Source organism: Dermochelys coriacea, chromosome 8 (assembly GCF_009764565.3).
Source record: "Dermochelys coriacea isolate rDerCor1 chromosome 8, rDerCor1.pri.v4, whole genome shotgun sequence".
NCBI classification, from domain to species: domain Eukaryota; kingdom Metazoa; phylum Chordata; order Testudines; family Dermochelyidae; genus Dermochelys; species Dermochelys coriacea.
In genome coordinates this window covers 1,674,074-1,687,310 of record NC_050075.1, presented here as the reverse complement: position 1 = coordinate 1,687,310, position 13,237 = coordinate 1,674,074, and the positions used below count along the sequence as shown (strand labels likewise).

General features: G+C 52.9%; 1 protein-coding gene across 1 annotated transcript in view; it reads left to right on the top strand.

The window, feature by feature from the left end:
* The first annotated feature begins 4,424 nt into the window (after positions 1 to 4,424).
* CPLX2 (complexin 2) overlaps positions 4,425 to 13,237 on the top strand; it is a 70,243-nt gene continuing 61,430 nt past the window's right edge. The window contains exon 1 of the mRNA XM_038414931.2: positions 4,425 to 4,506. The gene's annotated coding sequence lies outside the window, so the exon portion shown is untranslated. The remainder of the gene's footprint in view (positions 4,507 to 13,237) is intronic.

Below are 13,237 nucleotides of genomic sequence, written 5' to 3'. Positions count from 1 at the left end.
GCAGAGGGGGAGCCCAAGGCGTGTCTGGCACCATTCCCTCTACCCCAACTCTGATCTCCTCCTCTAGAGATGACCTGTAGGGAGAACGGCTGGCCCCAGGCTCAGGCACTGGACTAGGGCTCAAGAAACCTGGCCTTCATTCCTGGCTCTGCCACAGATGCCTTGGGTGAGTCACTTAGGCTGTGACAACACGGGAGGGCTCACAGCAGCACAGTGGCACTGATGCAGCCACACTGCTGTAAGCTGTCGAGTGTAGCCGCTCCGCGTCAGCAGGACAGAGCTGGTGTCCCATCAACTGAATCAAGCCACCACAACGAGCGCCGACATAGCGCAGCCATACCGGCGCTTGGGTCAGTGTAACGTACGTCACCTCTTATTCACACGCCTGAGCGACATACATTATACCGCCATAAGTGGCAGTGTAGACGTAGCCTTCATCTAGCTAAACTAGATTTCTTCCTCCCAGGGGTGTGCAGTTCACATAAGAGCGGCCACGCTGGGTCAGACCAAAAGTCCATCTAGCCCAGTGTCCTGTCTGCTGACAGTGGCCAGTGCCAGGTGCCCCAGAGGGAATGAACAGAACAGGGAATCTTCAAGTGATCCATCCCCTGTCCCCCATTCCCAGCTTCTGGCAAACAGAGGCTAGGGAACCAGCCCTGCCCATCCTGCTGCCTCTTAATTTAATTTGATGACCCCTAGTTCTTGTTTTATGAGGAGTAAATAACGCTTCCTTATTGACTTTCTCCACACCACTCGTGATTTTATAGACCTCGATCACATCCCCCCCAGTCTTCTCTTTTCCTAGCTGAAAAGTCCCCGTCTGATTAATCTCTCCTCATACGGAAGCTGTTCCATCCCCCTCATCATTTTTGTTGCCCTTTTCTGAACCTTTTCCAAGTCCAATGTATCTTTTTTGAGATGTGGTGACCACATCTGCACGCAGTATTCAAGATGTGGGCGTCCCATGGGATTTATATAGAGGGTGACAAAGGTCTTCCTCTGCCTTGATGGGTCCTGCACTTATTGGCAGATTTGTTCACCTCAGAGGTTCAGGGCAGCCCTGAACCACTAGCCACTTTTGCTAATGGCTCAAACCTGCTGTTCACTCAGCTAACCTCATCGCTGGCCAGCATGGGGAAAAGGAAAGAGAACAATCCCCACAGTCTCTGTTCGTCCACCTAGTGGGTCAGGGGACAGGCCAGGGACCTTCCCCTCTGGTGGGACCCACAGTCCAGGTCAACTCCTCCTGTATCTAACAGGGAGTTGAGGAGAACCCGGGCCCACCCTCTACTCCGGGTTCCAGCCCAGGGCCCTGTGGATCACAGCTGTCCACGGTGTTTCGTGTAACACCTGTGTGACAGCTACAACTCCCTGGGCTACTTCCCCATGGCTTCCTCCCAACACCTTCTGTATCCTCACCCCAGGACCTTCCTCCTGATGCCAGATAGCGTTTATACTCCTCAGTCCTCCAGCAGCAGCACGCCCTCTCACTCTCAGCTCCTTGTGTACCCCTCACTGACTGGAGTGAGGTCCTTTTTAAACCTGATGCCCTGATTAGCCTGACTGTCTTAATTGATTCTAGCAACTTCTTAATTGGCTCCAGGTGTCCTAATTAGCCTGTCAGCCGTAATTGGTTCCAGCAAGTTCTTGATTATTCTGGAACTGCCCTTTTTACCTTATCCGGGGAAAAAGGACCTGCTTAACCTGGGGCTAATATATCTGCCTTCTATCCACACTCCTGTCCCTGTTATTTCATTAGTTGTCCCCTGGAATCACTTGGCTTCCAGGTCCCTGTGGATCCTCCCCTTAGGCTTCCACCCGCCCATTACTGGATCCCAATAGGATCACTCTCCTGTGACCATCTGGCCTGACCCTGTCACAAGAGGTAATATGATGTTTTCTGTCTTATTATCTATCCCTTTCCTAATGATTCCCAACATGCTGTTTGCTTTTTTGACTGCTGCTGCACATTGAGTGGATGTTTTCAGGGAACTATCCACAATGACTCCACAATCGCTTGCTTGGTTACAGCCAATTTAGAACTGAGACTGGCACCTCAGTGCCCCATCTGTGAAATGGGGGTGACTGTCCTTTCTTTCTCCCACCTTTTGTCTATGTTATCTGCTTAACTGTGAGCCCAGGAGCAGGGACTGTCTCCCCCTCAGTGTCTATGCAGCACCTAGCACAATGGGGCTCTGATTTACTTTAATAGCGATAATGACTGAAATCAGAATCACAGCCAGTGACAGAGCAGAGGTCTCGGGAATAGTCTGACACTCCACAGCAATGGATTGGTTCTGATTCATTGTCACCTAGGAACGACAGCGATAACCTAGAGAAGATCGGGTGGGATCGGACACCATCCCGGGTTGGTACCATTGTTCTTGTTTCATGTGTTTATAACCTTGGTTCCCAACTCCCAACTTTGACCAGTCCTTGGTGTCACACTGTGGACTCCAGCAGAATAAGTAGGTAATGCAGGTCTTCTTGAAGCATCCACACTCTGCTTTGGCCCCAGGCTGACACGTGCCTGTCACTGTCCTTCCTGCTCTTCCTCTGGTGAAGTGAAAGGCTGCTGACCTGTACTGTGTTATCTGGAGGCATTCTTAGTATCTGAAGCCATGCTGGGAGCTTTGCTCCTTACTCTGGTTTAGACATTAGCAAGATCATAACCTGTAGCAAGGGAAATGCTGACTCTGATCTCCAGCCTTGACGGGTACAGAAAAGAGGATTTTGTTTTGAATATATTTCTTACTTTTAAATCTCCGCATGTAATCGCATAGGGTCGGATTCTGCCACTCCTACTCACCGTGAGTTGGGCCTTGCTCCTTGAGGAGCCCCATCCATTTCAGTGGGACTACTCACCTAGTCAAGTGCTACTCTGCATGAGTAAAGGTGGCAGCAGCTGGCTCTGAAGCAGTTTTGAGGAGAGAGCCTTTCCGCTCCCTTCTGGAGGCTCAGAACCCATCATTCCTTGAAGTCAAGACCCTCTCCCCTCCTCCCTCTGTGACAGCAGTGGCCCTTTGAAGTCTTGCCAAGGGAATCTCAGTGGTTTTCTGGGGTGGCTTCTAATCCTAGTTGAGAGTTGTATGCACAGTCCATTCCTCAGATGCCATGGAAGGGAGACCTTAGGACAGTATTCAGAGTAGCAGCCGTGTTAGTCTGTATTCGCAAAAAGAAAAGGAGTACTTGTGGCACCTTAGAGACTAACAAATTTATTAGAGCATAAGCTTTCGTGAGCTACAGCTCACTTCATCGGATGCATTAGGACAGTAGTGAAGTTAGAGTTAACAGGGCCTGGCTTAATTAAACAGTCACTGTATTGCTAGGGAGGAGGTGGGCGAGGTCACATCTTGTATTGGCCCAGCGTCTGTTGGTGGAAGGTACATGCTTTCGAGCTACACCGAGCTCTGCTTCCCATCTGGGGAAGGAAAAAGAGCTAAATACACATAGGGACAGATTGTCCAGCAGAAGGGGAACCGCATGTTGGAGGTGGTCATTTGAAATGAAGTGGTTTGAAGGCCAGAAGAAGGGGATTCATGGAAAGATTTTTTTCAGGATGTGATCCCCGTTGGCAACAACACTACAAACAGTTGTATTGCCAATCAGTCCCCCTGGAGAGAGGCCTTTTGGACACAGCTATCAACAGTCAAAAAATAACTCAACAGCAAACGATAATGGTGAGAGTAATTAACCACTGGAACAACTTTCCCAGGGTCCTGATAGATTCACCATCACTGGCCATTTTAAAATGGGGGTGGTATGTTTTGCTAAAAGCTCTGCTCTAGGAATTATTTGGGGGTGGGTCTCTGGCCTGTGCTCTGCAGGGGGTCAGCCCCGATGATCACAACGGTCCCTGCTGGCTTTGAGAGCTAGGAACCTCTTCCCAAGCTTCTTCTCCCAGCTGTTGGGCACAAACGTTCCCTTTCAGAGTCTGGATCAAACTTCCTCCTTGTCTATTGATTACTGTGCCGGTAATAAGAGGGGCTTAGCACTCCGCTCCCAGCTGCTCGGCACCGCACTTTCCCAGCCCCAGCGATGCTCCCCAAACCAGAGCTCCCCACTCTGACTGCGCCAAAGGGGGCTGTGGAGAGAGACCGGCAGGGGAAGGTCCCTGCTCAACTTGTCCGCTCAGGGGGGGAAGTGACACCCCCGCTGGCTGAGGCGGTCCGCCCGTGCTTTGGGGGGGCTGAGCCCCCGCAGTGCGCTCCGCAGGTCCCAGGGAGGGGGCGGGTCTCCAGGCAGCTCCGCGCTCAACCCATCGCGGGCGAAACTTCAGCCAGCCCCGGCGCCGCAGCCCGCCAGCGCCGTGAACCCGCGGCTCCCCCGGCCGCCTCCAGCCGCCTCCGCCTCCCGTCCCGCGCCCGGGGAGCGCTGCCCGCGGGCCGCCCGTGCCCCGCGGAGGGCGGGCGGCGGCTGTTTGCAGGCGGGGCGCGGGGTGGCTCGGACTCCGGCAGCGCGCCCTCCGCCGGCCCCGCCAGCGCAGCCTCCCCGCCCGGCGCCCAGGTTCGTACCGCTCTTTGTCCGCCCGCTTCTCCTCCTTCCCCCGGCCCGGCCTCCTGCCCGCCTAGGCCCGGCTCCGCGCCCCGGCCTGCCGCTGCAGCGGGCTTCAGCACCGCGGGCGCGGACAGCTCCCTGCGCCCCGGGCGCGCCCCGCCTCGCCTGGCCGGCAGACGGGGCGAGAGCCCCGCGGGGACCGAGCCGGGCCCCCGGCCTCTTCCCCGGAGCGGCGGCGGCGGGAAGGGGCCTGCTCGGTCCGGGTTGGGGCTCGGCTCCCCCGTGCCCCCAGCCCGCAGGGCTCCCCACGCCGGCTCGGGGCTGCTCTCCGGCTACCCCGGAGCGCAGCAGCCCCCCAGGCACGGCGCGGATCTCCCTGCCTCCACTCCCCGCGCCTCTTCAGAGCGGGGCGGGTTATTGTGTGTGAGAGCCTTGAATGATCCCATGGCTCCCGAGCCTGCAGGGCCGTGGAGCTGAAACAATGGGTAAGAGGGGCTCCCGCCCACCGCCCTCTTATGTAAGCAAGGTGAAGAATTGCAGCGAGAGGAGGACGAGCTGTGTCCTGGGGGAGGGGGGAGATGATGCGGGATTCCCCCAGGAGCCCGCCCTCCACCCCCAGGGCAGCACAGCTGCTTCCTCCCTCTGCAGCCAGGGCTTGCTTACGGGCCTGCTTCCAGCAGGATGGCAGACCCAAGAACAGGGAAAGGAGGGGAAATCCTTGTCCGCTCCATGCAAAGAGGCCTGGGGCACTGCAGAGCTGCGAGCGGAAGCGCCCCCCCAAGAAAAACCCTCCTGAAACTGCGTGTGGGGCTTTGGAGGGATGGCTCCTATTCCCCCCAATAAAGCCAGGTGTATGCACTGCAGGGTGGAAGGGGCCCAGGCAGGCAATGGGGCTGTCCCATGGCTAAGGAGAGGAAAGTGCAATTCAAATGTACCTATTGCAATTAGAAGGGGTTGCTGGCAAAGGCCATGTGATGAATGGCTCTTGCCAAGCCAAGAACAGGCAGGCCATGAATGCTGCATGCCACTCCAGCAGTGATAAGATCATGGCCTGATCGAAAGCCCATTGGGCTGAATAGACAGACTCCCACTGAAGTCAGTGTGTTTTGCATTAGGCCCTTACACACTGGGGAAGTGCAGCTGGGGACTCTCTACACACTTCCGGTGTTTCTAAAAACCAGGTCCCTCGTGAGCAGAGCAGTCAAAAGGAAGCGAGTCGTCCGTCCCCTGCTCCATCACGTCTCCCATCATTGTTCGGGTTCTTGGCACAGGCATCTACAGTTCCTTGGCCCAGCCAGGCCATCCTAAACACCCCGCTGATGGACCTCGCACCTTACAAGATGTCTCCATTGGCCCCGTTCTTAGGCGGTTCCCTGGTATGCAGACTATATTCTCCTTTTCCTTAGTTCACCCCATTTCTCTTAGTGTTATCTTGCTGATCCGCCCTCCCTCCTGGGCCTCCCATGGTATCCCTCTCCCTCCTTATTTAACATCTTCAAATACTACTAGACACTTATCCTGCCCCTCCACTGTCCGTCTCCTAGCCAAGCTGCAGCTGTTTAGCCCTTTTAAGCTTTTGTACCTCATGAACCAGTCCATCCAAGCCACTAATAATTTCCATTGCACTTATAGATTCATAGATTCATAGATACTAAGGTCAGAAGGGACCATTCTGATCATCTAATCCGACCTCCTGCACAACGCAAACCACAGAATCTCACCCACCCACTCCTACAAAAAACCTCACCTATGTCTGAGCTATTGAAGTCCTCAAATCGTGGTTTAAAGACTTCAAGGAGCAGAGAATCCTCCCTCAAGTGACCCGTGCCCATGCTACAGAGGAAGGCGAAAAACCTCCAGGGCCTCTCCAATCTGCCCTGGAGGAAAATTCCTTCCCGACCCCAAATATGGCGATCAGCTCAACCCTGAGCATATGGGCAAGATTCATCACCCAGATACTGCAGAAAATTCTTTCCTGGGTAACTCAGATCCCATCCATCTAATATCCCATCTCAGGGGATTAGGCCTATTTACCCTGAATATTTAAAGATCAATTACTTACCAAAATCACATTATCCCATCATACCATCTCCTCCATAAACTTATCGAGTAGAATCTTAAAACCAGATAGATCTTTTGCCCCCACTGCTTCCCTTGGAAGGCTATTCCAAAACTTCACTCCTCTGATGGTTAGAAGCCTTCGTCTAATTTCAAGTCTAAACTTCCTGGTGGCCAGTTTATACCCATTTGTTCTTGTGTCCACATTGGTGCTGAGCTGAAATAATTCCTCTCCCTCTCCTGTATTTATCCCTCTGATATATTTATAGACAGCAATCATATCTCCCCTCAACCTTCTTTTAGTTAGGTTAAACAAGCCAAGCTCCTTAACTCTCCTTTCATAAGACAAGTTTTCCATTCCTCGGATCATCCTAGTAACCCCTCTCTGTACCTGTTCCACTTTGAATTCATCCTTCTTAAACATGGGAGACCAGAACTGCACACAGTATTCTAGGTGAGGTCTCACCAGTGCCTTGTATAACGGTACTAAAACCTCCTTATCCCTACTGGAAATACCTCGCCTGATGCATCCGAAGACCGTACTAGGTTTTTTCACAGCCATATCACATTGGCAGCTCGTAGTCATCCTCTGTGAAATGAGGAGCGGGGTGCACATTGGGAGCCAAGTCACAGCATCTGGTCTTAGAAGCAGGTTGTGTGAACCCAAAGTGCTTTAGGCAGGTGAGCTGCCCACCTAACGCACATGAGAAGGCCCATCGGTACTGGTGGACTGACTTGCGTGAATAAGGCAACCAGGATTTGGCTCTGAGTTTCAGAATGGGTGGCCTGGGGCGGGCACCTGATGCTGGGTTTTTCACAGCTATCTGCTGGAGCTTAAGATGTAGGGTGCAGGCTGTTAACTCAGGTTAAAAGAAGGAGCTGGTTGCCCATCCTCCAGGACAGAGGTGTCAAGAATCAGTGCAAGTTCTCTGGGTTGGCAGGGCATCAGCCCATTCCTGCTTGCAGAAGAGTGCATGTCTACGAACAGAGATCAGCCCCCATACTGTACACCAGCAGTTGTGTCAGTGCTAAGCCCTGGTGTAATATTTGCACTAGTGTGTGTTGAAAGCCTGCTCAGAGTGCTGTCCCCAGTGTAGCTGGGCCAGTGCTGGAATCCAGCGGCTCATTTGCCCGTGTAGCAGAGGCCGGGGAAAGTTCATTGAAGACAGATGGACACATAACAACATGTTTCAAAGTCACCCTTGGCTGGGGCTGAGTGTTTGTTTCTTCGCTTGCCTTGCGCGATAGCATTAGTATTGAAATGATCCCAACTAGACACAGCTATCAACACCTCCCAGAGGGGAATGAGAAATGCAGTTCATGCCGTAACTACTCCTGAGGTTGATTTGGAGCCCCTGGCAGCCACACTGATTGAGCAGACCCAGTGCTCTTTGTCAAGGATCTCTACATGGGAAAGGAAAAGAAAAGGCATCAAGTTTCAAACCATGAGAAGCCTCAGCGGAGATCAGGGCTCCCGTGTGGTAGGAATGGTGGTCAGAGTAAGAGACACTCCAAAGAGCTCCCAGTTTAAACAGACAAAGGCAGGGCACAAATAGAGGTGAAGGGACTTGCCCAAGGCATGCAGCAGGTCAGTGGCAGGAATAGAGGCCAAGTCCTCTGATACCCAGGCCAGTGCCTAGCCACAAGGCCAGACTGCCTCCAGGGAAGTTTTATATTCTGTAGAAAGCAGCAAAACGTTCAGGAGGAACCAACCCCTTCAATTTCTTGTTGCAGTGCATTATGTTGTGTTACCGCTGTGAACTCCTCAAGCAGGGAGTGTGTCTAGCTTGATGTTTGTACAGCGCCTAGTGCATCCAGGTCCTTGTCCTCAGCAGGTCTCTTGGGTGCTACCATGTTATCAATATGAAATAAGAATGAAGATGACTTGGGATTCTTATCAGCCAGACGGATCACTTAGCTTCCTCCCCTCATTTCCTAGTGTATAGACAACACAAACCTTTTTAAGAAGAAAAAAAACTCTGAGAACTTCAAGTACAAGCAGGTGTTTAAAGTCAGAGTTATCAGCACAGATGAGAAGTCACGGAAATGGAATGACTGCTCCAGGAAGCGTCCTTGGGAGAGACGCAGGGAGCTCAAAGGCTATTTGTCTCTGCTGCTTCATGTCTCTTTTGTTGGCTTTTTAAAAGTGCCCAGCATTGGCCTACCTCTGTTCCCATTGAACTCAGTGGAGCTACACATATATAGTGAGTGCCAGCAGCGGGGCAGCTGGTCAGAACATCCGCATGGTTTGGAACTTTCATTAGTAATGGAAACTGCCTCTGTGCCGCCCCCTTTCCTTGATCTGTATGTTCCACGACACCCTAGAGAGAGGAAATCCTAGCCTGACTACCAGGCAGTTCATTGCCTGGGAGTCTCTCAGATGAGACCTTACCCTGTAGCTTTGGTCTGCTGTCTGTGGCCCTTCATGATCCCAGGGCACGTTTGCATATGACTTGCTGCTGGCCCATTGTCTTTGTCCAAAATTTAATCTCCCTGACGTTGTTGCACTGTGAATTTTATGGTTGCTGCTCAGCCCCAGAGGTGGCTGCATTTAAGTGGTGTTGAATGTACAAAGTTTATAAAGTGCTTTGAGATCCCTCAAGACGAAAGGGACTAGAGAAATGTGATAGGTTCATATAAACGTATGCACCCTAACACAAATGCCTGTGAGAACTATTTGACCCTCTCTCTGACACTCTCCATTCAGTTCCTTGACATCAAAGCATGGCTGTAAATGGGGGCAGATTTCAGGCCCCAGATGGGCTGGATATGGGGTGGGCAGACAGTATGTTTTAAATGGAAGCCATTTCCCCAGAACTTAGCTAATCTGTGACCCTCTTTCCCACACCTGAACGCTCCAGCTGTGGTGGAACTCACAGCTGATGCTGCCGCGCTGGGAGAGCTTTGTTCTGCCGCCAGGGGAGCGTTTTGTGGAGATGATTGGCATGAAAGACCCTGTGCAAAGTTTTCCTGCCTGTGTGGTTTGTTCGCCTCTTTTCCTCGCTCACATCTTCCTGAGCTGCAGTTTTTTTAAAAATGCAGAGGTTTTAAAAGACAAACACACCCTGTTTTGAAGAGCGGATGCCCTGGGGGCGGGAAGAGGCAGCAGCCAGCAGGTCCCTAGGGACAATGAAAGGAGCCTGGGAGGTAGGTAGCATCTTCTGTAGCATGGCTACATACACAGTAATTTGACCTCCTGCAGATAAAAGTGCAGGGAGCTGCAATGGAGTCGTCTCAGTAACCAAATCCCTGGCTGTGCCTGGCTCGTTAGTGGTGTCTTCTGCTTGTGAGAGTGTAACACCCTCTTCTCTGCTCCTTACTGCTTTTAAAAGTGTGGCCTCCTATCCATTAGAGCCATTGCTCCTCTGAAGTAGCTTTTGAGACATGTTTTCCCTCTGCTCCCTTGGGTCATTTGTTTATCTACAATTTGCTGAATCTCCCTCCTTCCCCCGTTTGGGGAGAAGACTTTGTTGCTGTATTACAGATGAATATTTCATTTCCCGGGGAACCTGGCTAACCCTGTGGAAACATCAGCTTGACCCCCGACTCTGGGCGTTTGCTGTTTCTTTGCCCTCTTTCAGCTGCTTTGAGTTGCTAAAAGCCAGTGTTTTGCCCTGGGAGATTTCTCCATAGCATTCAGGGAACCAGTTGGCGGGTGATGTCACAGTGTGTTGCCGCGGTAATGGCCGTGATGTTGCTAGGACACAGTGATGATGCGCTCTTGCAACAAAGCAATGAAGGAAGAGAGGTACCAGCTCCGGATTGGTCCTGGAGACCCACAAACTCCTTCCCTTTTCCTTAAAGGTGACTTTAGTCCTGGCTGAAGGTGGCGGATTGCCAACCCTGGCGATTGAGTCCCGGTGTCTGTCCCCAACCCAGGCAGCACCAGGGCGAGGTTCACACCCCCCCACCTCCCAGGAATCTACCTTGGCTCTGCCCTGGAAGGGCCTTTTCTGGGGTGAGAGGGGCAATGGGGGACTCCCTCACCCATTCTGTTCATGGCCTCTTGGCTGCTTCTGCCAGAGAGGGGGCCAGTCAGTGGCTCCTGCAGTGGTACCACTTCCATCCCGGAGTCCCCATCAGCCCCCCTCCTCCCCCTGAGCACCATATCTGCAGTGCCTACAGCCCTGCCACCCCAGGGTGCCTGTGAAAGCAACAGCCCACAGACATCTTGGGGCTGAAAACCCTGCTCCAGGAACCCACTATCCCATTTACGTGAAGACACCTACCACTTTCCTGTTGCTAAAAAGCCCGTCAGCGCTGGCAGGTGTTTAATGCGGCTCTGTCACCATGCAGAGCAAAGGCTGCTGTGACAGTGCAGGTCCCCGGGGCCATGCAGTCATGCTGCTCTTACCGCTCGTGGGCTGCTGCTCAGTGCTTGTGCATATTGTCACTCAGCAGAAAAGGTGCCAGTTGCTTCTGGGTCACTTACCTTAGATCATTAGGAACTCGGCCCTGGAGTGTATCTCCATGTTGGGGGCCCCCTGGGGCCTGGCGCACCACAAAGGGGTCTGATCCTCAGACAGTGCTGAGCATCTGCCGGTGGGAAATCAAGCCCCGCTAAGCAGTCTCACCGGCAATACACGAATGTGTAGGCCGAGGCTCCTAGCTTATCTTCCACAACTGGCTGCAGCTGATGGCCCCTTTGGTGTCTTGAGTCGCTCCATCCTCCCCCACCCTGCAGAGAGTTTGACCTTGCTTCTTATCCTCATGTCATAACAAATGTCACACAGATAGGAGCAGACACAAAATGATTGCCCCAAATACCTGCTCTGAGCTGCAGTGGCTGTGCCAGCAGGAGACATTGTCAACCCCCTGATTTAGTCCTTGTGCCAACAGAGCTTCCCCCCGGGCCTAGCCTCCTGCCTGTTGTCATGAAGCCACAAGATCTGTGCTATGCCCCAGCTTTTAAACAATCCCTTGGAGGAGCCCCAGCTGTGGAGCAGACCCCCAAGGGGTCCCACTCTTCAATCAGGGTAGGCCTCAAGGCCTCACCATCTCAGACTGACCCGCCTCCTGCTTCACCCCTTGAGCTCTGACCCACAAGCCCAAGTGAGACAGACCCCCAGGCAGAGATTGTTACACTCTTTGGACACCTCAACAAGTGTCTGTAGTGGCAACAGGCAGCAGCTTCAAAACAGAGGAGGGTTTATGAATCAGCTGGAAGGCAGCACTGGAAGTGTAGGTTAGCACAGAGAAATACAGGTGAGGACAGAGTCCAGCTGGCCAAACCAGAGCAACCCACCAGCCACACTGCAGGAGACTCTAATGCAGGCTCCATCCCGTTGTCAGACCAAGGTGAGAGCAGTCGAGCCTCTTCCAAAAGCCCACTCTGATGCCGGTGCCCTGACACCTCCCAGTCTGGCATCCACTCACCTTCCCTCCTGAGAGGTGGGGAAACCTCCTTCCCCTCGGTCCTTGGTCGCTAGGTGTCAGTGTTCTGCCCCTCATGGTTTTCAGTGTCTTCTCAGATTTTCGATTGCTCTGGGTGGGCCTCTGCCAGTGCTGTAATGACCCATTCGGTCCTCCCCAGACAATTAGTGACACCCCCACCCCATGTCTCTTGCACTTCCCCACAAGCAAATTCAGGCCAGGTCTACGCTCAAGTTATTGCTCCGGGGTGTGAAAAATCCCGACCGCTGAGCCATGGAGCGGTACTGACTTAACCCCCCCCCCCCCCGCCCCGGGTGGCCAGCACTGTGTCAGCAGGAGGGCTTCTCCTGTCGCCATAGCAACCGCCTCTCGGGGAGGTGCCTTAGCTACCCAGACAGGAGAGCTCCCTCCTGCTGGTATAGGAGCCTCTTCACCTAGCCACTGCAGTGTTTTCAGTGGAGACTTGCCCTGTGACACACACAGGATTCATGAAAAGTAGTACCAAAAAATTCCCATTTTGTCGCACCTGTCTCCCACTGCTTGTCATAAACTCCTCTTCTTCTTCGGCTATCCCTCGATGCGAGGATGGTGTCTGCCAAGGGGGTTCATTGGTGGGTTCTTAAGTGGCTGAGGAGCTCAATTTGTGCCCTGCAGATTTTCCCACAGAAGTGATAGGTGTAATCTTGGAGGAGACATAGTTGGTGGCTAGAGCATTGTGCCCTTTCTTTCCTCCTTTGTTGCATCTCTGTCTCATGAGCACGTCTGTTCTCCTCAAAGTGAGCTGTGGCTTGGTGTATGGTGCGGTGCCAGTATGTTCTGTTCTGCGCCAAGTCCTCCCAGAGTGTTGGGCTGATGCTTCCCTTTGTAAGATGTACTTTCTGTACGTCTTTGAAATGCTTCTGCTGCCCTCCGCGAGCCCTTCTTCCCTGACTTAATGGAGAAACGAGCACTTGCTTTGGGAGGCGAGTGTCAGGCATACGTACACAGTGGCCAGCCCAGCGGAGTTGGTGTTTCATGACCTGTACTGCTGATGTTGGCTGCAGAGAGAACGCTGGTGTTAGTGCGTCAGTCTCCCCAGCTGATCCTGAGAATCCTCCTGAAGCAACACTGCTGGAACCACTCCAACCTCTTGAGATGTCGTCCATAGGTTACCCAGGTATCACACCCACACAGAAGGGTGGGCATGACAACTGCCTTGTAAACCAGGATCTTGGTGCCTGTTTGTAGATGCCTATCAGTGAAGACTCATCTTCCTGTCACAAACACTGAAAGCCCTAAGGAAATTCAGAGACAAAAAACTGCATGAAGT